Here is a 25,398-nt window from a genome sequence, read left to right as displayed (position 1 = left end):
GAAAGCAGAAATAGATGTTTTTCTGGTACTCTCTTGCTTTTTCCATGATCCAGCGGATACTGGCAATTTGATCTCTGGTTCCTCTGCCTTTTCTAAAACCAGCTTGAACATGTGCAAGTTCACGGTTCACGTATTGCTGAAGCCTGGCTTGGAGAATTTTGAGCATTACTTCACTAGAATATGAGATGAGTGCAATTGTGCCGTAGTTTGAGCATTCTTTGGCATTGCCTTTCTTTGGGATTGGAATGAAAACTGACCTCTTCCAGTCCTGTGGCCACTGCTGAGTTTTCCAAATTTGCTGACATATTGAGTGCAGCACTTTCACAGCATCATCTTTCAGGATTTGAAATAGCTCACCTGGAATTCCATCACCTCCACTAGCTTTGTTTGTAGTGATGCTTCCTAAGGCCCATTTGACTTCACATCCTGGCTCTAGGTGAGTGATCACACCATCGTGATTAAGCGGGTCATGAAGATCTTTTTTGTACAGTTCTTCTGTGTATTCTTGCCACCTCTTCTTAATATCTTCTGCTTCTGTTAGGTTCCTACCATTTCTGTCCTTTATTGAGATCTTCTTTTTTCAGCATCAGCCTTTCTCATTTCTTATTACTGGATGTATGGCTATAACAGAACATACTGGCTTCAGACTGAAATACATCTTAAATCCAAAAACATCTAATTTTACCTCTTAGATAAAGAATTACATTAAGACTTATTTCTGTGGTTAGAGGACCAATGATATGCTGACTTTTCTCTGCTGTTGCCACATTGCTGTTGAAAAGTGGGTCTGGTCCTTTACAGCTGGGTAAGGGCTCTGCCGGCCTCCCTTGGAGGCTCAGTGGTAAAAAAAAAAAAAAAAATCCACCTGCCTATGCAGAAGACACAGATTCTATCTCTGCATCGGGAAGATCCCCTCGAGTAGGAAATGGCAACTCACTCCAATATTCTTGCCTGGGAAATCCCATGGACAGAGGAGCCTGGTGGGCTACAGTCCATGAGGTCACAAGTCGGACAAGACTTAACTGAACAACAACAACAAAGGCTCTTCTGCTTGTAGAAGATGATAGCGTTACTGGAGGTGGGAGGCACAGCGCTCTCATGTGAACACAAGCAGAGGTTATCTAGGTTCACAGCTAGGCTGAATCATGCTCTCAGTTCAGGAAAAATAAGATTTGATCTCATGTCCCAGGCATGATCAAGTATGGAAACACGTCTTCAAGACTGGATGGTAGGCACACACTTTGATTTATAGATTTACAAAATGCCCTTGCACACATTAGGGTTTTCATTGACTCTCAAGCCCTGCTTCTACGCCATCTCACCAATGCCTCTCCAACTGCACAAATTTTCTTGTTTCTCAAGCCTTTTCCCCCCCTTCCCCTGCCCGCCCCAGTTTTCCTCTTACTAAGAAAGACATTTAAAAATAAAGACGCCTCAGTAGCCAAGCAGATTTGTCTGATGGGAGGAGATTCAGATGAGGGAGTATATGGAAGGAAGGTGTGTGGGGGGAGGGGGACTGCACAGAGCCTGCTGTGCTGTGCTTAGTTGCTCAGTCGTGTCTGACTCTCTGCGACCCCATGGACTGTAGCCCACCAGGCTCCTCTGTCCAGGGGGATTCTCCAGGCAAGAACACTGGAGTGGGTAGCCTATCCCTTCTCCAGGGGAACTTCCCAACCCAGGGATCAAACCCAGGTCTCCGCATTGCAGGTGGATTCTTTACCATCTGAGCCACCAGGGAAGCCCAAGAACACTGGAGTGGGTAGCCTATTCCTTCTCCAGTGGATCTTCCTGCCCCAGGAATCGAACCGGGGTCTCCTGCATTGCAGGAGGATTCTTTATCAGCTGAGCTACCCAGGAAGACCACAGACCTTACAGATTAATATAAGAACTTTGGCTTTGACTCTGACTGACAAGAGCAGCCATTGGACAGCTTTGAGCAGAGGAGTAATGTTATTTGATTTACACCTTAACACAATTTCTTTGACTGATAAAAGCTGAATAAGAGACCTGGAGGGGAGGGCAAATTAGAATTAAAAAGATCTCTAAGAGGCTACTGGGACAATCCCAGTAAGAGATGGATAATAGCAATGGAGGTGATGAATAGTAGTCAGATTCTGCATATATTCTGAAGGCAGGTCTACAGGATGCGAGAAAAGAGTCAAGGATGACTCCATAGTTAAAGACAGAGTCATCGTGACCCAATGCAGGAAGACTACAGGAAGGACTTGGAACAAGCAGGAACTCATACATGGTAAGTGGGAGGTATCATCAGGTGTTCAAGTGCAGATGTCATGTAGATAAGTGAAAGAAAGAAAGAAATCACTCAGTCGTGTCCAACTCTTTGCCGCCCCATGGACTGTAGCCCACCAGGCTCCTCCATCCATGGAATTTTCCAGGCAAGAGTACTGGAGTGGGTTGCCATTTCCTTCTCCAGGGGATCTTCCTGACCCAGGGATCGAACCTAGGTCTCCTGCATTGCAGGCAGATGCTTTACCGACTGAGCCACCAGGGAAGCAGGTCTTCAGGGACAAATTCCAGGCTGGAGATACAATCTGAGAGTCCTTCGCAAATAGATTATGTTTTAAGCTGTAAAACTAGATAGAATCACTAAGGGAGAAAGTGAGACAGGCAAAGGAAGAAATCTAAGGACTGAGATTTCCCTCTGATAGGAGAGACAAGAAAGAACCAGCAAAGGAAACACACAAAAAAAGGTGGAAGGTGGGGGGTTGACTGAAGAAAACTCAGGAGTGTGTGCTAATTCTAGAAGCCTAAACAAAGTACTAGAAGGGGGAACAAGTGATTATGTTGAACACTGATGACAGATCAAATAACATGAGGACTAAGAAAAGCCCTCTGGATTTGATGATGAGGAAGTCAATGGTGACCTTGACAAGGACAGGTTTAGCAGAACAGTGAGAGAATGCTGAAGACAAAGGCTTCACAGGAGTCAGAAGAAATGAGAGGAGACTTGGAAAAGGCAAGTATGGCCCATTCTTTCTGCTAGAAAGGAAAGGAGAGAATTGGGGCAATTGCTGAAAGGGGGTGAGGGTCAATAAGGCTTTATTATGAAATATATGCCAGCGTGTTTCTACATCTATGGGGAAGAGTCAACAAAGGGGAAATTAATGATATAGGAGTCAAAGGAGAGAACTGCTAGAATAATGTTTCTGAGTTTGCAAAAAAGGATGGGATCTAATCCATACGAGTACAATTGGCCTTCACTAAGACAAGACATCTCACCCTTAGCTGGAGGAGAAAAAAGCAGCATGTATGTGTCCAGACGCAGGTTTCCCCAGTGGCTCAGCAGCAAAGAATCCACCTGCAATGCAGGAGATGCGGGTTTGACCCCTGGGTCGGGAAGATCCCTTGGAGAAGGAAATGGCAACCCACTCCAGTATTCTGGCCTGGGAAATCCCACAGAGGAGCCTGGTGGGCTATGGTCCATGAGGTCGTAAAAGAGCTGGACACGGCTAAGAGACTAAACAACATGTGTCCAGAGGCAGACAGGTAGGTATGTGTACCCAAGTGTTCTTTCAGTGGCTCCTTTTGCCTTGGTGCACGTAAGAACTAGAGAGAACAGGAAACAAAGAGGTTTTTAACCAGTAGGTCCCAGCATGTGCCTTACACACAGCACTGAAAAGTACACCCTGAGATTTCAAAGGAGATCAGATCCAAGGCCCTCCAAAGCCTCATTCACACTAATCTGGTCAACCCAACACAAAGCAGCTGTTCCTGCATTTTCCCTTTGCTTATAGGAGACCATGGCTTGCTCCTGGCACTGTTACATACTCCATTCTTACTGGCACTACCATGTTCCTCAATCTGGCTCCAGCCAACAGGAAAGGAAACCCTGCTGGGAATTGCCTCTATACTTCTTTGCCCTTCAGCTCTGTCTTGGGAATGAAGGAGAGGGTGTTATCTGCTTGTTGACTTACTGATACAGCTCTAAGTAAAATGACTGCAGTGGAGCTTGGTAATTGCTAATCATCTGTTAAATCCATTACTCTCAAATGTATCTTCAGACATTTTAAATCAAGGAGGAATTGTGCAATAACTGTGTAGTCCTACATGTAGGACAGAGCCCAGTAAATAGTCACTCAAGCAATGTAGTACATAGATGAGTTTTAAAAGCAAGGGCTTAAGATACTTGAATCAATATAAACCCAGAATATTTGATAGTTATTTTTGTCAGATTGATTTTAAAAATAACCTCTCATAAAAATAAAACCAATGGGAGAATAATGCTATAGACAAATGACAATATGTCTAAGTTGAGGTTTTACATGTTTTTTTTTTTAAAAAAAAGAAGCAAAAAAGAAAAATGTCTTCTGAAACAAAAGTACCATTCACTGCATGGTATGCCACCAACAGCACATTCAATACACATGAACTTCACTCCCTTGGTCAATAGTTCTGGCATTTAAAATAACTCGGTACAAGTAAGATCTCATAGTAATTTTCTCTTTCAATTGCAAAGCTGAGTCAGTTGAAACTGTAACAGTCACATAAGGAACTACAATAACCAGTACTTTCCATAACTAAGAACATTTTACATTCCAGAAGTTAGCACTTATAGAATTACATTCCTAAAAGCACCACATCAATGTATAATCTCCAAATTATTCTAGATTATAGTGTATTAAAAATTTCAGAAGGTTTTTATGTATCATGTAAATTACAGAACAGGATGTTAAACTGCCATGTAATGGCATGTATTAAATGCACTGCAAACAAATTCAGTGTAATATCAAAAATCATTGTTGGCTATATGAAAATGGTAAAATTCCAAATCAACCTACTCAATACAAGTTCTGGAATTTTAAAAGGCCTATTCTTTTAACCATGTCTCTTAAATTCTCCATTAAATACCTGTTCATAACTATATTCCCTAAGTGCCCAGAATGGGTTGCCTATGACATGCTCAACAGTTAACTGCTGAAATAGCATTTTAAAATGAAGAAAATTCAGGAGTGCAGTACCAGGAGAAATAGATGGGGACTGACCAAATGTAAAATGACTTTTATCATAAAATCTCTTTAACCAGTATTAAGAAGTATTATTTTTCACAGTTTATTCCAGAACCAGTCATTTAAGTGAGCAAAAATGTCTCTTAAAATCTGTGTATTCTTAACTTCAGTATAATAGTTCACCTAGCCAGAAAAAGAAAAAAAAGGACTTCATAAGCATTTGTGTAAACAGTGGTTCTGCTTACACAGGGCTGTTACTGTGTCAACAACTGATAAAGTACATGCATAACATTTTAGTTTTTAAAAGGCACTTTTACACACTGTTAGAGTTCATTAAATCTTCCTAACAATACTATGAGGAATGCATATATATTTAAACTGAAGATGATAAAGTTTAAGTAACTTGCCAAAGGTTAGCAAAAGAATAAAAAACTGAAACCAAGATCTTTTAACTTGGAACCCCATAAGCTTTCCAACTCATGGCACTGCCAATAACCAAAACACCCAGTAACACTGTTGACAGCAATTCACGATCAACAGTCTTAGAAGCAGTTGTTCAGTTGCTCAGTCATGTCCAATTCGTTGCAACCCCATGGACTGCAGCACACCAGGCTTCCCTGTCCTTCACTGTCTCCCGGAGTTTGCTCAAACTCATGTCCACTGAGTCGTGGTGCCATCCAACCATCTCATCCTCTGCTGCCCTCTTCTTTTGCCCTCAATCTTTCCCAGCATCAAGGTCTTTTCCAATGAGTCAGCTCTTTGCATCAGGAGGCCAAAGTATTGGAGCTTCAGTATCAATCCTTCCAATGAATGTATAAGGGTTGACTACCTTTAGGATTGACTGGTTTGATCTCATTGCAGTCAAAGGGACTCTTAAGAGTCTTGTAGAGTACCACAGTTTGAAAGCATCTATTCTTCAGCACTCAGTCTTCTTTACGGTCCAACTTTCACATCCATACATGACTGCCAGAGGGTCTCACATTTCTGGGTAGATGGGGTTACTACACTGATGGGCCAGACAGATAAGGGAGGGCAAGCAGAGCTGCCTGGACCACAGCAAAGCATTTGTTATAAAACCATCCCTTGGACTCCGGTCAGGAATGACATCACTATAAAATGATGAGATTGTTACACAGACTAGGAACCTGACTGCAACCACACCCTCCAGGAGAAGGGTTTCTTTTTTTTAAAGATCTCTTCTGTTCCTAACCTGCTTAGAGCTAAGATTCTCCACTATGACGAGTGTACCTAGAGCAGCTGTAGAGCTGGCTTGGTTTTTTATCAGAAGGCCCAGTTTCAGCTCCAACCTACTGCCTCAAGACTTAAAAAATGAACAAGGTCCATGTACTGTGATTTCTCCCAATATCTAGTGTCCTCTTCTTCCTTAGTAAGAAACCCACTTTGTTAACTGAACTCACTGCCCTGCATCTTCTTAAAAAATTTTTTTATTTTATGTTGAAACATGGTTAATTAACAATATCAGTCAATCCTAAAGGAAATCAGCCCTGAATATTCATCGGAAGAGCTGTTGCTGAAGCTCCAATTCTTTGGCCACCTGCTGCAAAGGGCCAACTTGTTGGAAAAGACCCTGATGCTGGGAAAGACCGAGGGCAAAAGAAGGTGGCGGCAGAGGATGAGATGGTTGGATGGCATCACCAACTCAGTGGACTTGAGTTTGAGCAAACTCCAGGAGATAGTGGAGGTCAGGAAAGCTTGGCATGCTGTAGTCCATGGGGTCACAAAGAATCAAACACGGCTTAGCGACTGAACAAAAATGAACACCATCTTAAACTCTATTGCTCAGTCTTTCTGGCAGCTGTGACCACATGACTAAGTTCTGGCCAAGATGGAAGTAATTTAAGGAATTCACCGGGTCTCCTTAAAGGGAAGGGCACAGTCCTATTTTCTGCTTGCTTATCTGCTTCCTTCCTCCTAACTAGAATTTGGTATTTGGAACAACCCCTAACACTTGAAACTGCCATGTAGTGTTTTTTCAAAAGCACCACTAAGTATTCTAAGGTGACTTCTGGATAAGAACTGCCAGTTTAGGGGCTTCGCTGGTAGTCCAGTGGTTAAGAACCTGCCTTGCAATGCAGGGGACATGGGTTCAATCCCTGGTCCAGGAAGATTCCATATTCATGAGGCAACTTTAAGTCTGCGAGCCACAACTACTGAGCCCACATGCTGCAACTACCGAAGCCCATGCACCTAGAGTCCGTGCTCCACAAGAGAAGCCACCGCAGTGAGAAGCCTGCACACCCCAACTAAAGAGTAGCCCCAACTCGAGGCAACCAGAGCAAGCCCATGCACAGCAAGGAAGAACCAGTGCAGCCAAAAAATTAATTAATTTTCAAAGAAGAATTGCCAATTCAGGAGAATTCCAATTTAGTTAAAAAATATTTGCTGGGCATGTACTACTATATTTCAAGGTAGGGCTAGGGATACAAAGCAGAAGAAGAGATTGGTGAATCCTTGGATAATTTATAGTCCAGAAGGAGAAAAGACAGCCGCTTCACACTCCTACCCAGTACACCTATTTAAAATGCAAACTCAGCATTACTTTTAACCTTTTTAATGGCTCTTTATTTGCTTTCCCTTACAGTCTCCAAAGTGGAGTGTGTTTATCCATGAGACATACGAATATTAGAAAATCCTTTATATTTACTTTTGTAAAAAATGTTAGAATGTATGTTACATATACAAATACGATATAGACAAGACTGACAACGGTGCCATCACATGCATCTCCATGGATCACCTGGTCAAGGGTCAAGTGCAGGATGCCCAGTAACTTCAGGGAAGAGTGGTGACCCCACTCAGAGGCTGACCGAAGCGGCTGCTTTCAGGGTATCGTGATGCACACTGCACTTCATAAGAGCATGGTTATAAGGACTTATGGACTGTATTATCTAGATTTATAGTTAATTCACAAAATACAACCATAGCATCAAGACCATGCCAAAAGAACTCCAGACTGAAGATAATACTGATGATGGTAACAAAAGGAGCAAAGAGAATAGAGCAAAGGCTTCTACTGCCAGCAGGAGCTCTTTGTCAGCTACCCTGATTAAAAAACAAAAGAGAGCACATATAATCAGATGACAATAAGCCAGTTCTCCAGAAGACCATATAAAATATGGATGTATGTAGAGATATATATATACACACACACCCCCTAGAAATCTGCATGTGTGCAGGTCACCCTCTATTCATGGGTTATTGGTAGCACCTGTGGTAAAAAACCTGCCTGCCAATGCAGGAGATGTTAGAGTCCCAGTTCAATCCCTGGGCTTCCCTGGTGGCTCAGTCGGTAAAGCGTCTGCCTGCAATGCAGGAGACCTAGGTTCGATCCCTGGGTCAGGAAGATCCCCTGGAGAAGGAAATGGCAACCCACTCCAGTACTCTTGCCTGGAAAATTCCATGGATGGAGGAGCCTGGTGGGCTACAGTCCATGGGGCTGCAAATAGTCGGCCATGACTGAACGACTTCACTTTCTTTCTTTTGATCCCTGGGTCGGGAAGATGCCCTGAAGAAGGGAATGGTAACTTATCTCAGTATTTTTACCTGGGAAATCCCATGGACAGAGCCGCTTAGTGGGCTACAGTCTATAGGGTCACAAAGAGTCAGACGTGACTGAGCACATGTGCATGCATTATGTCTTGAGATAAAAACTAATAAGCACATGAAGTCATGACATTTTTCTCACCATTTACAATCTGAGCATCCAGCAGCTGAAGATACCACTGAAGAAATCTGAGGAGGTTTACTTACAATCATAAGACATACAGAAATTTTAGCCTTTAAATTTCTTCACTAAATGTAATCAAATATTTAGCAGTCTTTTAATGGTTTTTAATAGAAAAAACAAAAAGCTACATCACTTAAGAAAACACTCTCAAAGTACAGAAAACAGCAGACAGAAGATAATGTGATGAAAAATTCAGATATATTCCTATGTCAGAAAATACTGCTGTAAGATAGAAAAAACTGCTGAAGATATTTAGAAAAACAATTTAGTGTTGGATATTTGCTCTATAGAAAATTACAGCTGCTTTGAACATGTCTTGGCTAAACCATGTTAGAGTAATGAACTACAAGAATTAGGTTTGTTTTTTTATTTAAATGAACCTCTAAGGGAAAAATGTATCAAAGAAGATATATTTTCAATAATAATAAAAATGTTTTATGGAAAAATTGTGTATATATATAAATGTATATAAATGTAATATCCTGATGAAGCAGTTATTTTGACCAAAGGTTTTTACACAACAACCCAATTTTAAAATGAGCAAAGAACTTGAACAGACTTTTCTCCAAACATATACAAGTAGCCAACAAGCAGAAGAGGCTCAATATCTTTAGTCATTAGAAGAATGCAAATCATAACAATGACGTATCATTTTACACCCACCAGGAAAGTAAGTGTTAGCAAAGATGTGGAAAAATAGAATCTCTGTGCCCTGCTGGTGGGAATGTAAGATGGTGCAGATACTGTGGAAAACACTGCAGTGGTTCCTTGAAAAAGCTAAACACAGAATTACCATATGACCCAGAAACTTCACTCTTAGGTATATACTTGAAAGAACTGAAATGTGTCCAAACGAATACTTGTGTCAAAATGTTCAGAGTAACACTATTCACAATAGCCCAAAGGTAAAAACAACTCAAATATCCATAAATGGATGAAGGAATAAGATGTGTTACACATATACAATGGAAAACTATTCCACCGTGAGTGAGAAAGTCCTGATACACGCTACAGTGCACACGATGCCCGAAAACAGCTAGAGAAGTAACACTAAAGGCCACACGTGAGTGATTTCACTTCCAGGAATGGCCCCAAACTGGCAGATCCACATAGACAAACACAGATTAGTCATTTTCATGGGCTGGGAGCAGGACTGGGCATGGGGCTCTTTGCGACCCCTTGGACTGTAACCCACCAGGCTCCTCCGTCCATGGGATTTTCCAGGCAAGAATACTGGAGTGGGTTGCCATTTCCTTCTCCAGGAGATCTTCCCGACCCAGGGATCAAACCCGGGTCTCCCGCATTGGAGGTAGACGCTTTACCGTGTGACTGCTTAATGGGTACAGGGTTTTTGTTTTTGTTTTAATTGGAGAATGATTACTTTACAATGTTGTGTTGGTTTCTGCCATACAGCAACATGAATCAGTCATAGGGATACATATGTCCCCTGCCTCTTGAACCTCCCTCCCACCCTTCTCCCCATCTCATCTCATCCCCAGGGTTCTATTTTGAAGTTATAAATATGTTTTGAGTGACAGTCAATGCAAAGAAATAGAGGAAAACAACAGAATGGGAAAGACTAGAGATCTCTTCAAGAAAATCAGAGATACCAAGGGAACATTTCATGCAAAGATGGGCTCGATAAAGGACAGAAATGGTATGGACCTAACAGAAGCAGAAGATATTAAGAAGAGATGGCAAGAATACACAGAAGAACTGTACAAAAAAGATCTTCACGACCCAGATAATCACGATGGTGTGATCACTGACCTAGAGCCAGACATCCTGGAATGTGAAGTCAAGTGGGCCTTAGAAAGCATCACTACAAACAAAGCTAGTGGAGGTGATGGAATTCCAGTTGAGCTATTTCAAATCCTGAAAGATGATGCTGTGAAAGTGCTGCACTCAATATGCCAGCAAATTTGGAATACTCAGCCGTGGCCACAGGACTGGAAAAGGTCAGTTTTCGTTCCAATCCCAAAGAAAGGCAATGCCAAAGAATACTCAAACTACCGCACAATTGCACTCATCTCACATGCTAGTAAAGTAATTCTCAAAATTCTCCAAGCCAGGCTTCAGCAATATGTGAACCGTGAACTTCCTGATGTTCAAGCTGGTTTTAGAAAAGGCAGAGGAACCAGAGATCAAATTGCCAATATCCACTGGATCATGGAAAAAGCAAGAGAGTTCCAGAAAAACATCTATTTCTGCTTTATTGACTATGCCAAAGCCTTTGACTGTGTGGATCACAAGAAACTGTGGAAAATTCTGAAAGAGATGGGAATACCAGACCACCTGACCTGCCTCTTGAGAAATCTGTATGCAGGTCAGGAAGCAACAGTTAGAACTGGACATGGAACAACAGACTGGTTCCAAATAGCAAAAGGAGTATGTCAAGGCTGTATATTGTCACCCTGTTTATTTAACTTATATGCAGAGTACATCATGAGAAATGCTGGACTGGAAGAAACACAAGCTGGAATCAAGATTGCCAGGAGAAATATCAATAACCTCAGATATGCAGATGACACCACCCTTATGGCAGAAAATAAAGAAGAACTAAAAAGCCTCTTGATGAAGGTGAAAATGGAGAGTGAAAAAGTTGGCTTAAAGCTCAACATTCAGAAAACGTAGATCATGGCATCCGGTCCCATCACTTCATGGGAAATAGATGGGGAAACAGTGGAAACAGTGTCAGACTTTATTTTTCTGGGCTCCAAAATCACTACAGATGGTGACTGCAGCCATGAAATTAAAAGACGCTTACTCCTTGGAAGGAAAGTTACGACCAACCTAGACAGCATATTGAAAAGCAGAGACATTACTTTGCCAACAAAGGTCTGTCTAGTCAAGGCTATGGTTTTTCCTGTGGTCATGTATGGATGTGAGAGTTGGACTGTGAAGAAGGCTGAGTGCAGAAGAATTGATGCTTTTGAACTGTGGTGTTGGAGAAGACTCTGGAGAGTTGGACTGCAAGGAGATCCAACCAGTCCATTCTGAAGGAGATCAGCCCTGGGATTTCTTTAGAAGGAATGATGCTAAAGCTGAAACTCCAGTACTTTGGCCACCTCATGCGAAGAGTTGACTCACTGGAGGAGACTCTGATGCTGGGAGGGATTGGGGGCAAGAGGAGTAGGGGACGACAGAGGATGAGATGGCTGGATGGCATCACTGACTCGATGGACATGAGTCTGAGTGAACTCCGGGAGTTGATGATGGACAGGGAGGCCTGGCGTGCTGCGATTCATGGGGTCGCAAAGAGTCGGACACAACTGAGCGACTGATCTGATCTGATCTGATTCACCTAAGACATATGAAAGGCTATGTCCACACAAAGATGTGCGGGAGCCAACAACTGGACACAATTCAAATGTCCATCAAGAGGTGAATAAACTGTGGTACATCCATAAAATGGAGCACTACTCAGCACTAAAAAAGAATGAACTATTGCCCTGAGCAACAACACAGATGGATCTGCAAATAATTAAAGAAGTTGAACCTCTACCATGCCCACAAAGGTACGATTCCACATATGTAAAATTCTAGGAAATGCCTACTAAGCACTAATTAATCAGTGACAGAAAGCTAACCAATAGCTGCCTGTGGACAGGAAAGAGGGTGAGGTACTACTAAGGCAGGAATAAACTTTGGTGAGTAACAGAATTATTCCTAATTCTGAAAATGATGATGGTTTTACAATGTTAACATGCATCAAAGCTCACTAAACTCCATTTTAAATGTGTGCAATTTATTGTATGTCAATTATACCTCAATACAGCTAAAAAACTGAGCACATTTAGCAAGGGCATAGTGAAAAGACCGCTCACTTAGTGACAATGGGAATTTAAACAATACATTTCTTATATACTGTCAAAGAATATGTATGACAAAGAAAAATACTCTGATACTACTGAAGACAATGAAGGATATTAAACTGCATTGTATACTCTATTTATGTATTTGCCAATGAACGGACCAAGACCAATCAAAACCTCCTGCCAGTAGTTGTCAGGTTCTAGTGTTTATATTCTTGCCTATACTTAACAGAATTTTTTTAATGTCTTTTGTGTCTCATAATTTCACAATAAGCAAAATATCTTTAAATGTGTCTATTTATGAAGTGATGTTTGCAAACTTTTGCATCAGATTCACAAATATGAAAAATCTGTATTTGCATCAAATACAAAATGATGCTTACTTATAAAGTATTCTCCAATAGTGCAGTGTGCAAGGCTCTCTTAGCCATCTACTATAGGAACCCAATCTGAGATTCTGTTAAGCACACTCTTGCCTCACCATGGCTGCAAAGCTTCTACCTAAAAATAGCTTATTCTTATATAATCACTCACCACAGATTTATATATCTTATGTATCCTTGAAATGCATTTCTCTTTTTAGAGATATGCCACTAGAGGTAAACAATCATTTTTAAAAGCAAAGAAGTTAAATCCTAATCTAAACAGATCTTACTGTCAGATCTTATTCCAGGGCTCTGTAGTTGCAAGTTCTGTTGATGAAAACAGAAAAAGTTATAAATAGCAGAAGAAACACCCTATTGACTCTTAATTTTTTAAATGAACTTTGAGAGATTACTTACATGCAATGAAAAATCAAATTTTAAATGCACAGTTCAGTGAATAGTCACAAACGAATACCCTATGTAACCAGCCCCACTATGAAGATATAGACCATTTCTCTTTGCTCCTTCCCTGGGGTCCCTGCCCTCCTTTACAGTCACCCTCCCTGTTCTTCCCAGGTCCAGCTCTGGCAACCACTGCTCTGATTTCTCTAACTCAGGCGATAGAGTTGTCTGCTCTTGAACTTCAAATAAATGGAATTATGCACAGTGTACTCCTTGGGTCTGGCTTCTTTCGCTCAGTAGAATTTCAGATTCATTCATGCTGCTGCAAGCATGAGCAGTTCTGTCTTTTTCACTGCTGAGGACTAATCCACTGCACAGCCCTGCCACCATTGCTGACTCCCTGTTTCTAATGCCTTCAGCTCTGTCTCCGGAAACACCTTTCTAACATACATGTTGAACACCATTAAGTCCACAGAATTTTGATGGTTTATTCTGTTTTGATGAGTAGTTTTCATGGTTCTCAAACTGGGGGTCGAGGGGATGATACATCAGAATCATAACTAAATAGGTTTTAACTCTATCTGAAGAAAATGCTTTAACACATTACTGACCAGAGATGTTATTACTTACAATATGTCTTTTGTTACACAGACTTTATTGTCTGGAGATCATTCAATATTCATTTACAAAACAAATCGCCAGCCACAGGGGTCAGTTTCTGCAAAAGTCCCCCAGTCAATAATGAGTTAAGTCGATAGCCAGTGGGAATGTGCTGTATGACTCAGGGAGCTCAAACCTGTGCTGTGTGACAATCTAGAGGAGAGGGATGGGATGGGAGGTTCAAGAGCCAGGGGGCACCTATGGCTGATTTATGCTGATGTATGGCAGAAACGAACACAATATTGTAAAGCAATTATCCTCCAATTAAAAACAAACAACTTGTTTTTAATGAATCAAGTGTCTTAAAGCAGTGCTTCCCAAGTTTTGCAAGTCCTGACACGCAGCAGAGACCAAGCACCTGGCGTAGGGTTCCGGCCAGTCGAAGGGTTGAAAACATCATGACTCTTAAGCCCACTACTTGGAAAGCCCTGTTAAGTAACATTTAAAGAATACATATTCTTGTTTTAATGACCAATATTGATTTTTGCAAAACAAAAACCTTATGAGCAAATAAGATTCTATATAAAATGTTGATTAAGCAATCAAAGTGACTGGAAAAAATTTTCAAAGTCTGGCGACAATGAACATGGATTCTAATTTTTCCTACTTCAAGTGCACTTAAATCTTTTGAATTTTTTTTTTTTTTTTTTTTCAAAAGAAGAAGTAAGCCATGACTGAACCAGTGGCGCCCAAGCACCCCTTCCCAGCAGAGTACGATCCGGCTTCTAAGGAGAGGGAAGTCGATCCTCGCTCGCACTGTGCTGTCAGGCCACATTCATCCGCCGCCTACACCATGCCGGGCATTCCAGGCTGCGGGCGTCAGCAGGGAACGCAGCGGACAAAAATACCTGCGCGCACACGGCTTCCGGTCTACCGTGGGGAGAGAAACAGGTGAAGGCGGGAAACACACGGTGTGTTAAGCGGTGGAAACGCTAAGGACAAAAATAAAGGTGTGAGGGGGAAGGGAGCCCTGGGAGCCAGGGTGTCCAGAGGACTCACCCGGGCAGGCGCCACTGGACTGAAGGCCGACCCGGGTGAGGGCGAGGCAGGCAGGTGTCAGGGAAGAGTGATCCGGAAGGGGAGGAGCAGAAGTTCCAAGGGAGGAAGGGGCTCACCAGTGAGTCTGTGGCACAACAGGAGGCCACTGTCCTCTGAACAAAGTGAGCTGGGTGAGAGGGAAGCAAAGGAGAGGCCGGAGAGGCAGCCTCACCCCACAGGGCATCATACGGGACTCGTGCCAGGCTCATTTCTGGGGGACATGTTTTCAAGACAATACCCGCAGGGGCTCTGTGAAGAGTAAGAAGGAAGGGTCTGGAAAGGCTGACACACGAGTAACTGCGGAAGGAACTTGGAGATGTCTGGCTTGGGGAAAGGAGGAATTTACAGGATGCTCCAAATACCAGAGGAATTGTCAAGAGAAGTAGTTCCTTTTCAGTAGTTCCCTGGTGGCTCAGAGGTAAAGAATCTCTAAGGAGACTGCAGGAGACTAGGTTTCGATCCCTAGGTCAGGAAGATACCCCTGGAGTAGGAAACGGTAACCAGCTCCAGTATTCTTGCCTAGAAAATTCCATGGACAGAGGAGCCTGGCGGGCTTCAGTCCATGGGGTCACGAAGAGTCAGACACAATGGAGCGCCTGAGCGATGACAAAGAGTTCCTTTTACTTTTCTGTGAAAAAGTCGCAGAGCACAGATTTGAAACCATGAATTAAAAAGGAAAGGAGAAAAGAAAAACCTCATCTTAATTTTTTAACTTTCTAGTATTCATCATTTTCCTACAGTGGAATGGGTGGCCCCCTAGAAGATTATCCATGTGTAACAGCAGTAGCAGCACCTGGAAGAGCAGGAGCTGACATCCAGGTATGTCTTCCACGCGTCAGATGCTGTGGCAATAAATACTTGGTGTGCCACCTCATGTGACCCTCCCACAATCCTATGAAGTAGGTTTCATTAATTATGAGGCAACTCAAGCTCACTGAGATGACATGACCCGCCAAGGATTGCAGAACCAGTAAATGATGGAGCCCGGGCTCAAACCCAGGTCTGTTTGACTGAGGCTCCAAGCCTGTAACCACCGGCACCCACCACCTGTATGCCCATGAATGGCAGTGTTTACACAGCATGTAAAAAAAGTACCTCTCGCTGGCAGGAAGTTGGAGATAAGATTCTTGCAAAGGGAGGAAAATTATATAGCCTCTAAGATCCCTTTTTATAATTTTGTGGTTACATTTTCCCAAGTTTCCATCTTATTTTTAAAATATTCAGAGTTTATAGAAATTCTGTACTCCTAAATATGACTAAAGATTAAATAATAATAATTTCACTACAGAATATGTTAAATTCCCAGTCCAATTCTAACACTTTAGAATTATCATGCTCTGGTCTTGACTAACACGTTACTTGATTACATTTATTTGATTACTTCCCTTGAACAACTGAAGGTAGGCCTGACTTTTCTCAAGTACAGCTGATCCTTGCACAATGCAGGGGTTAATCCACTGTTCCTTATAATCCTCTTCCCATATCCAAGATTCTTTCACATCTGCCGATTCTACCAACTACAGACCGTGTAGTACTGTAGTATTTTCTATTAGAAAATAATGGCATGTAAGTGAATCCATGCAATTTAAACCCACAGTGTTCAAGGGTCAACTGTGTTTCAGTTTCCTTGTCTCATCCTTTATATCTTCCATGATTCAAACATATCTTCGCTTTCATTTTCCTATGCAAACATAATTCTTTTCAACTGAGCAATTATCTTTCAAAATACAAATCAACATTTAGTATCAAAGTACAGAAAGATAGTATTAAAGAAGAATACACATACATGGACTTAAACCAAAAGTCTAAAGTCCATGGAAACCTTAAGAATCATCCCTGGTTTGTGTGGCTGTTTTTTACTGGCTGGAGGAAAAAGAAGGGACTAAGGAGAATTGAGAGTGTGCATCCTTCACCACACGTCAGCCAGGGCAACTTCTGAATGGTTTGACAAGAGGAAGCCTACTGCTCTGAAGGTCAATTATGAACCAATGTAAGAAGAGATAGTCTGGCAACCATAGGGTTAATATGTGGATCGAAAACAGGATTAACTCCACTTATAAAAAATTCTTTTTTTTAACCCAATAGGATGGCTACCATAAGAACAAAAACAAAACTCAGAAAAGAAAAAGTGTTGGTGAAGATGCAGAGAAATTAGAACCCTTGCACACTGTTGGTAGGAATGGAAAATGGTACAGCCACTATGGAAATCAGTATGGTAAGTCCTCAAAAACTAAATAATAGAAAGACCACATGATTCAGCAATTCCACTTCTGAGTATACACTAAAAAGAATTCAATGCAAAGACACAAAGAGATATTTGTACACTCATGTTCACAGGAGCATTATTCACAACAGCCAAAAGGCTGAATCAACCCAAATGCAATACTGATGGATGCATGGATAAACAAAATGTGGTATATTTACATACGATGCAGTATTATTCAGCCTTAAAAAAAAAAAAAAAGGACATTTTAACACAAGCTATAACATGGATGGACCTTTAAGGAATTATGCTGAGATAAGATAGTTAAAAAAAGACAAATAATGTATGACTCCACTTATATGAGATTCCTAAAGTAGTCAAATTCAGAGAGACAAAAAAGTAGAATAATGATTTGCAAGGGCTGGGAGGAGAGGAGAATGATGAGTTATTGTTTGATGGATATAGATTTTCAGTTTAGGAAGATGAAAAGAGTTTTGGAGATAGATGGTGGTGATGGTTATGCCACAGTAGGAATGTACTTCAATGCCACTGAATTATACACTTATAAATGGTTAATATGGTAAATTTAATGCTATGTGAATTTTACAACAAATAAAAATAATTAAACCTTTTTCTGCAAATAAAAAATATACAGCTAATTTGATTTGCATTAACATGAGAAAAAAAAGGCTCCCATTGTAACATCCATTATACAGTGTAAATTGGGTTCTTGCAATGATCTATTACAAAGTCAACTAAATATCAAAATGTGTATGTTCTTCACATAAGATAAAACCACAGTTATTAAGTACAAATCTATTCCAAACATTTTAACAACTATGTACTTAGAATTTACTACTTGCAGAAAAATACTCAAATTACCATCATGGTATCTGAATGCACTCTGAGGCCCGGCCACATCCAGTCGGTTCACAAGAGAATGCTGTATTCCGTGACTTCTGAACCATGAAAACAGAATGACTTCAGGCGCAGATTAGGGTAGGACCCACAAGCAATGGCGTCTACACAGACACCGCGGACAAGTCACAAACCTGGGGCTGAATTCTCTTAAGGCCACAACAGAAAGTGAAATACAATTATGCCCTTTTAATTATCCACAGGAAAAAAAAAAAACTGGTTCTTTAGGGAAAACAAACTCCCTCTTTGCCCTTGGCTCTAATTTCTCATTCAGTGTAATATATAAGGGGATTAAGAGTATTTGCAGAATAACCAATAATGCCACTTTCAGCTCTTGAAATGCCTCCTCAATAGAAATTAAAGGTGTAATTGCAACTTAAAATTCAGTGAGGGACATTTTTCAGAAAATCAAGAAAATATAACCCAGGCTGTAGCATTCTGATAGTCTCGTTTAATTTTAGGATGAAATTTAGAATATCTAGAGACATGGATAAATTCTATGTATTCCAAAAAATGTGATCTCTACACCAAGCAAAATGTTCACAAAAAGATAGTGTTTCCTGTTGAAGACCTGGAATACAGCTATTCTGTGCAAAATGTGAAGACACTGCAATATTCTTGGCCATCTGCTTATTTTTAAAATTGTTATCCTTTTGTCGAGCTGAGAAATTAGCTTATAAATGGCCACTTCAGCTTCGAAACAAGGTGAACTGTCTTCGCTATAACAGATGAATTTTCCTAATTCAAGCTGTGTGTGATATAGTAGCTTGTTCTTCAGCATAGCAATTAGAAGCAGATTCCTGGTTCTGGCTCTAAGAGTAGCCCCTTCTAACTACACAAACTCGGGGGGGTATCAAGCCCTCTCCCCAGACCCTACTCTCATCTGTAAAAATGAAGAAGAGATCGACCGTATCAGTTATTTCAAACTCTGTTGTTTGGAGGCACCACAGTGGAAGAGGTGTCTTTACTTTTCTCTCCGTTGTACACTGCCCATCTATCTTTGTGGTTGCTTAGTCTCTAAGTTGTGTCCAACTCTTTGCAACCCCAAGGACAGTTGCCTACCAGGCTCCTCTGTCCATGGAATTCCCAGGCAAGAATACTGGAGTGGGTTGCCATTTCCTAGTCCAGAGAATCTCCCTGACCCAGGGATCAAACCAGAGTCTCCTGCTTGGCAGGTGGATTCTTTACCACTGAGCCACCTGGGAAGCTTGGGATCTACCTTCAGTTCAGTTCAGTCGCTCAGTCGTGTCCGACTCTTTGCGACCCCATGAATCGCAGCACGCCAGGCCTCCCTGTCCATCACCATCTCCCAGAGTTCACTCAAACTCACGTCCATCAAGTCGGTGATGCCATCCAGCCATCTCATTCTCTGTCATCCCCTTTTCCTCCTGCCCCCAATCCCTCCCAGCATCAGAGTCTTTTCCAATGAGTCAACTCTTCCCATGATGTGGCCAAAGTACTGGAGTTTGAGCTTTAGCATCATTCCTTCCAAAGAACACCCAGGGCTGATCTCCTTTAGAATGGACTGGTTGGATCTCTTTGCAGTCCAAGAGACTCTCAAGAGTCTTCCTTAGCCCGCAATAAAACCTTAACAGCACCAAAGGAGACACTTTACAATCTAAGACTGAGCCTACTGACTGGTGATTTTAAACAATTCATCCATAACACAAAATAAAGTAACAAAAATAAGTGAAGAAAATTCTGAAAGTTTAAATCATTTCTAAGAAATTTTATTAAGGAGAATTATATCCCCAAACTTCATTTGTAATGCAGTTGTTTAGACCCTAGAACAACAAAATCTCCCTCATATCAACATTTTCAGTGCAGGGTGATTTCTCAAGTGCCTCACAAAGGCACAGTGTCCTGAATGCATCAAATAAAACCACAGGTAAAGGAACAGATGGTATCGATGCAGTTTAGGATCCGGCTGCCACATGTAACAGCGCGCCTGTGTCTCCAGCCAGGGAGGCTGTGAGCTCCCCACCCCAGAGGACGATGGCCTCCCTATGAATCCTGCTGGATCACTGAGCACAGCTCCCGGGCTCTGGTCATTCCACCTGCTTATTCCCACCAGGGTTTCTCTGATCTAACACCCCAGGCCACAAACCACTTTTATGCCACTTCTCTGTCCCTGAATTGAGCACAAAATCCTTTCAAGACATTTTTCTGAAAAATAAGCATGAGAAGGCTCTCTTACATAGGACCGACGGGTTTATGCTTATCTTATTTGAGTCTCACACTAACTCATGAAGTAGAGAGAAGGCATCTATGTCAATAACCCTGTTACACAGGAGGAATGTGAGGTCCTGAGTCACTAACACTGGAGACCACATTTCAGGACTCTAAGTAACAGCAGCTCATACTCCACTATCTAGGCCACCTCCCTAGGCCTACCCTATCCTCTCCCTAACCTTGCTGTCAGTTGAACTGCCTAAGGAATAATAAAAATCATGACATACAGAATGATGAACCTTTGAGCATCTAAAGGAAATTAGACCCAAGTTACTGGCATCTTCCTCCTTTGCACTGCAGCCAGGGTTCTAAGAAGGAAGGAACAAGACAGACTATGTGGAAGCAGTTAATGGAAGAATTCTCCAGGTATGGAAGTGGGGTGGGGGTCAGAGGGTAGAAAGCTCGGGAGACAGAAGAAAAAAGTAGGGAAGAGGGGAAGGGAAGACGGTCATCCTTCTTCCACTGCATAAAATATCTAGGGATACAAAAGAGGTGGTGAGAGGGAAAGAGAAAGAAAGTGACCAATGAGGTGGGGAAGAGAAATGGACAGAAATGCCAAGCAATGAAAACAAGGAAAGTTGGATAAGAGGAAAAAAAAAAAAAAAAACTAAGTCACCAAAACCTTCCAGAAGTTTCAGGTATTTTAAATATTAGGAGGGTGTTATTCTACATATAGGTTTCCCTGGTGACTCAACAGTAAAGAATCCACCTACCAATGCAGGAGATGCGGTTCGATCCCTGTCAGGAAGATTCCCTGGAGGAGGAAATGGCAACCCACTTTAGCATTCTTGCCTGGGGAATCCCACGGACAGAAAAGCCTGGCACCTACAGTCCACGGGGTGGCAAAAGAGTCAGCTACGACTCAGCGACTAAACTCTACATACATTAGCAGCCCTTCATCTGGAATGATGAAGTCTAGGAAATATTTCATTCAAGTCCACAAAATAATCAAAATAATGGATAAAGCTAACCGTGATATATTCACTAAATTAGAAAACACTAGAATTAAACATACAACTTAAAATCTGGAAAAGAATTTTGAACACATCCACTTTAAGGAGACAGAATAAATGTATAGATACTCAAGAATAAAAGATAGAGATAACTACAGAAATTTAAAAGAAAAAGATGAACTAGATAAAAGCTAGATATTTCTTTGAAATATAATCAAAGCCTTAATGAGTCTGAGCTTACAAAGAGAAAAATTCATTTGGAAATGGCCAAATATTAGAAAAAATGGGAAAAGATTAGAAAAGGGAATATATAATCACATAACAAACATAGGTGAAAAAGACAATAAAAGGATATTAAGAACTTCCTTACAACAACATATTTCAAAACCTAAATGGAAAAGGTAAAATTCCTTGAAATATATAATGCGTCAAAATTGACCCAAAGAGAAAAAGAAAACTAAAATAGCACTATAACCATTAAATATATTTAATTAGCAGTCAAAAAATTCACAAAGTTGGTTTTATAAGAAAATTCCACTAAATTTTAAAAGAATTGACCATTTCAATTTTATACAACTCTTTCAGAGAACAGCAAACTGGAACACTCCTGAACTCATTATATGAGGCCAGTGTAACCTTGATATTAAACCCCGATGAGGACAGAACAAAAAAGGAAAACTACAGACCAATCTCACTTATAAACAGATGCTAAAAACCGAAAGAAATGAACTTGAGGCTAATGTTGAAAATAATACATTTTGACCAGATTAAGTTTATTCCAGGTACACGAGGATGGTTTATCACTAAAAAGAATCTAAAAATAGAACTTGCCACCTTAACAAATAAAAGAAAAACCTCATGATTCTCTTGATAAATGAACATTTGGTAAGTTTAACACCCTTTCATGATTTAAAAAACCCTCAGCAATATAAGAATGAGAGGGAACTTCATTTATCTTATAAATGGTATGCACCAAATATTTTAACAGGCAATCATTAGATTCCTTTTAAACACTAGGGGCAGGGGCTTTCCTGGTGGTCCAGTGGTGACGACTCTGCGCTTCCAACGTAGGAGACACAGGTTCAATCCCACATGCCTTGAGGCCAAAAAAACCTACCACGCACGAACAAAGATTCCTACCATCTGGGCTTCTATTTCAACATTGTCTAGAAGGCCCTACCAGGGCAGCAAGAAGAAAAATATATAAGAGGTGAAGGACTGAAAGAAAGGAACAAAAGTGTAATTATCCACAGACTGTCTACAGAGACTGAATCCCAGTCTATCTTCATCATTTTTACTTTGTACTCCCCGCTCAATCCTCTGCTCACTGCAGCCAGGCTTCATGCTCTCCTGCTTTGAACACTTCCCTCATCAAAGACACCTGGCTACCAAATCTAACAGATGAGTCTGAGTTGTTTCCTCGCCTCCTGTCCTCTGGGCTCCCTGGTCAAGACTCTGCCTTCTCAGGCTGCTTTTCCTCAGTCCATTCCACTGGCTCTCTTCCAGAGGTAGAATTCAATCCTTTGATTTCAAGGGACACTTCTCCTAAGTGATGTTTACTTCTTCAGCCTGGATCACCATGTAAAACCTAGGTGACTCCCAATCTAAAGATTCCCAAGTTTTTCCTGGACTAGTCAGGAGGATCTTATTTGTGTGTCAGCGTGTTCAAAGGTGAACTCATCCTCCCCTTTACCCTCTACGTCAGACTCCTCCTAGCCCACGACTTACGCCCTGAGACTAAGGTTATCTGACTCCACCTGCTTCATTCCTTTTATCCAATCTATGATCGGCTCCTAGTCATCTTGTTTATCTCAAAGTCTCCTCCTTCTCTCTGCTCTGTGTCTTCCTTTCCACAGCCACCAGCTGGGCTCAGACTCTGATTATCTCTCTCTTGAGTTTCTGCACCTGGCCGCCCTGCTTTCAGGCCTGCCCTCTAATCCTTCTCATAAGGAACAAATCTGATTAAATCTCTCCCCTGATTAAAATCTTTCAGTGATTCTAACTGCCCCAAATGATCCAAAGTCTTCAGGTATGTTTTACAGAGTTTTTCAAGAAGACTCTGCTTCTATTCATCTAGCCTTGACTTCTCTTTACTTATCCCCCTCTGTTCCAGTCTTAATGAACTGTTTGCTGGAATTCATCCCTTTCTCTTCCACTGGATATGTTGTGCTTTCTTCTAAGAGCCCAGTCATCTGGCTCTTGCAGTAATCTCTTAAGTTTTATGGAGACAGACTGGTACAGCAGTATCTGGTAACGTAAACATTCTGTAAATACTTACTGAACCAAAGAGAAGATTTTGCATAAAGTAACAGATACCAAGTCCATCGTGGATCATTAGAAAGATGTACAGGGGTTATATCTTTAACACTCTGAAGTTAAAAATGAGAGGAAAATTATGTATACCTATAACTCATTCAAAATTCTTTAGCTAGAGTAGAAGTTGGGCACTGCACATCCTCTGATAAGAAAATGGCAGCAAACAACACAAACAGAACTGTCTGCAGGTTATAAGTGTGAGATACAAAAACACATCAGGGTAAGTCTTGATCACACCAAGCATCGCAAGGCTAGTACACACAAACCACACACTTCACACTAATAGAAACCTGATGTATTTCTGTTCAAAAAGTTCACAAAAGTTATCAAAATGAAAACCAGCTTAATGGTACATAAACTTGGCATTTAATTATGTCCCAGCTGCTTCTAAGATTAGTTTGCAGCAGTATACTTCTGGATTGTATACACAACAAGCTAAAAATCCAGGAATAATGTAGACTGAATAAAAATTCTAAACTTCTACTTTTTAAAGGAATTAGAAGTTGCCTTACAATCTTCGTGGAGTTGATAAACAATCATAACTACGTAATCACAATTCACAGTCCTTTTTAAGAAAATGTAAATAACAAAGTAAAAAACTCTAGAGCTTAAAATAGGATGCTGCACAATTATCTTGCAAATTATGTACAATATTTAAAATGTGCTTGAACTGTACTTATATAGTACCTTGATTATCAGTAGATGCATTTGCTTTTAATATGGAAAACCTAATAAACTTTTTAATCCCCCCCCCATTATGCACAGTAGACAACTAAGGGAAGGGAGATTATGTGGGCCACTTTCACCATCACAGAAATCCCCTGAAATTAACGTTTAAAGAGCTTCTACAGAGGGAAGCCTAGAGTTCTGCCATTATATTCACAGTGATACAAATCCCATTAGGCCCCCAATCTAGTAAAAGCCGCACTGTGACAAAGGCTAAAATAGCTCTCAGGTCTTCACGATCAGATTAAATATCTACTCAATTGAAGCTGAGCTAACTTGCCAAAGTCAACAGCTTCCGGGTCAAAATCAAACATTATTTGGCCCGGAGATTAACTCTGATGTGTCCTCAAACTGAAAAGGAAATTTATATTTAGATCTCCAGATTCTAGCCTACACATTACTCCACCAACACGCATTTCAAGCATTTTTCTCTTCTGCAAAAGATTCCTGCTAAGCAATGCTATGTCTTCTAAATGATATGCCTTCGTTCTGTCTTTGAACCTGATTAAAATTAAGAAACTTTTAATAGCTTTAATAACTCTCAAAAGCTGCAGAAGCTCTTCTCTGGCATCTTCCCCAGTACCACCCTCCCTCCAAATCCAGGAAGAAAAAAAGAAAAAAAAAAAAAAACCCCGCACAACAGAAAACACAAAACAACTAGCCACATGTGATGAATGCTGCAGAACGTGACTCCACTGGTTTAGGCTACAAAGAAAGCTTATGAGTAATCAAAAATCGCTAATCAAAACAAAGTTAAAAGCCACTTCTCCGCTCCCCAACCCCAGTATGATTTCCCTTTCTCTTCTCAATCCACTCCAGCATTTCCCCCTCCTCCGTTTTTTTTCGGGGAATTTTAGCAGCCTCTGAACAGCGTACGGTTAAGTTCATCTCAATGTCAGCCAGGGCAGAGACAAACGAAAAAATCACTAACTTGGAAAAGGTTATTTAGGACAACAATGTCTTTCACTGTCTTACTCCTCCCACTCCGGCCCTACTTGACCTACTACCAATACTGAGCCGAGAAAAATACCCGTTTAAGGGGCTTCCACTACAGT

At 41.1% G+C, this 25,398-nt stretch overlaps 1 protein-coding gene and 2 non-coding genes across 10 annotated transcripts in view; 1 reads left to right on the top strand and 2 right to left on the bottom strand.

The window, feature by feature from the left end:
• Positions 1-25,398, bottom strand: part of OSBPL1A (oxysterol binding protein like 1A) — a 230,981-nt gene that overhangs the window by 95,258 nt on the left and 110,325 nt on the right. The gene's annotated exons all lie outside the window — the stretch shown is intronic.
• On the bottom strand, positions 2,440-2,512 carry TRNAC-GCA (transfer RNA cysteine (anticodon GCA)). Its single transcript has one exon. It is a non-coding gene; the product is annotated as a tRNA-Cys (tRNA).
• TRNAC-GCA (transfer RNA cysteine (anticodon GCA)) lies at positions 8,260-8,332 on the top strand. The gene has a single exon. It is a non-coding gene; the product is annotated as a tRNA-Cys (tRNA).

This window comes from Bos mutus, chromosome 24, assembly GCF_027580195.1.
Source record: "Bos mutus isolate GX-2022 chromosome 24, NWIPB_WYAK_1.1, whole genome shotgun sequence".
Classification (NCBI taxonomy): Eukaryota; Metazoa; Chordata; class Mammalia; order Artiodactyla; family Bovidae; genus Bos; species Bos mutus.
This window is presented reverse-complemented; position numbering and strand designations above follow the sequence as displayed.